Raw genomic sequence first — 731 nt, 5'->3', positions numbered from 1 at the left:
TTTGCTTCAGGAACGTTTCCGAGCTGTTCCCGCTGGGATTTGCGCAAGCCGAGGGAGGAGAGCTGTGCTTTAGGCTGCTAGCTGCTGACACAAAGTAGCTTACTGACACACTCATCGTAATTCATAACTGAGGACTCTCAGGAGACATTCTAAACATTTCATATTCTGGTACTCCTACATGGTACATTTTGCTAAATAATACTGAAACAAATGAGCGTACTCCAATAATTCCTTTTAAAACAGACAACAAACACAAAATACCTTCAATTTGCAGCCAACATTCCTGATTCTGTGCGTAATATATTTACTTTTAAAATATGTCAAAAAAATATTTTTTATCTTGAAGACAACAGGGGGAAGGCTAGTGGCTACTGAGCCGAAGAATGGAGAGATGGACATTATGAGAAAAAACAAATAAGAGACCTATCTGTGCATTAAAGTCAACTGGGAAACAAGGAGACTGGACTGTAAAAACAGCAGCGCTGGGATGCATGTCAAGCCCAGACTTCCCTATTCCTTATTATTAAAGCAGGGCATTTACGTCAAATGTGCAGAATGAACTGCTGAATGCACTCACTTCGCTATTACACAAGTTAAGATGCTTGGATGGACCACTGAAAGCCTGAGATTCCGTTCCTCTGTCCCCTCCCTCTACCCGAATTAACTCAAATAAATAGGAGCATGTTTGTTCCATCGCTACTCAATTAACCAGGTCAAGACATGTACACAGT

The sequence above is a fragment of the Etheostoma cragini genome, chromosome 10 (genome assembly GCF_013103735.1).
Source record: "Etheostoma cragini isolate CJK2018 chromosome 10, CSU_Ecrag_1.0, whole genome shotgun sequence".
NCBI lineage: Eukaryota > Metazoa > Chordata > Actinopteri > Perciformes > Percidae > Etheostoma > Etheostoma cragini.
This window is presented reverse-complemented; position numbering follows the sequence as displayed.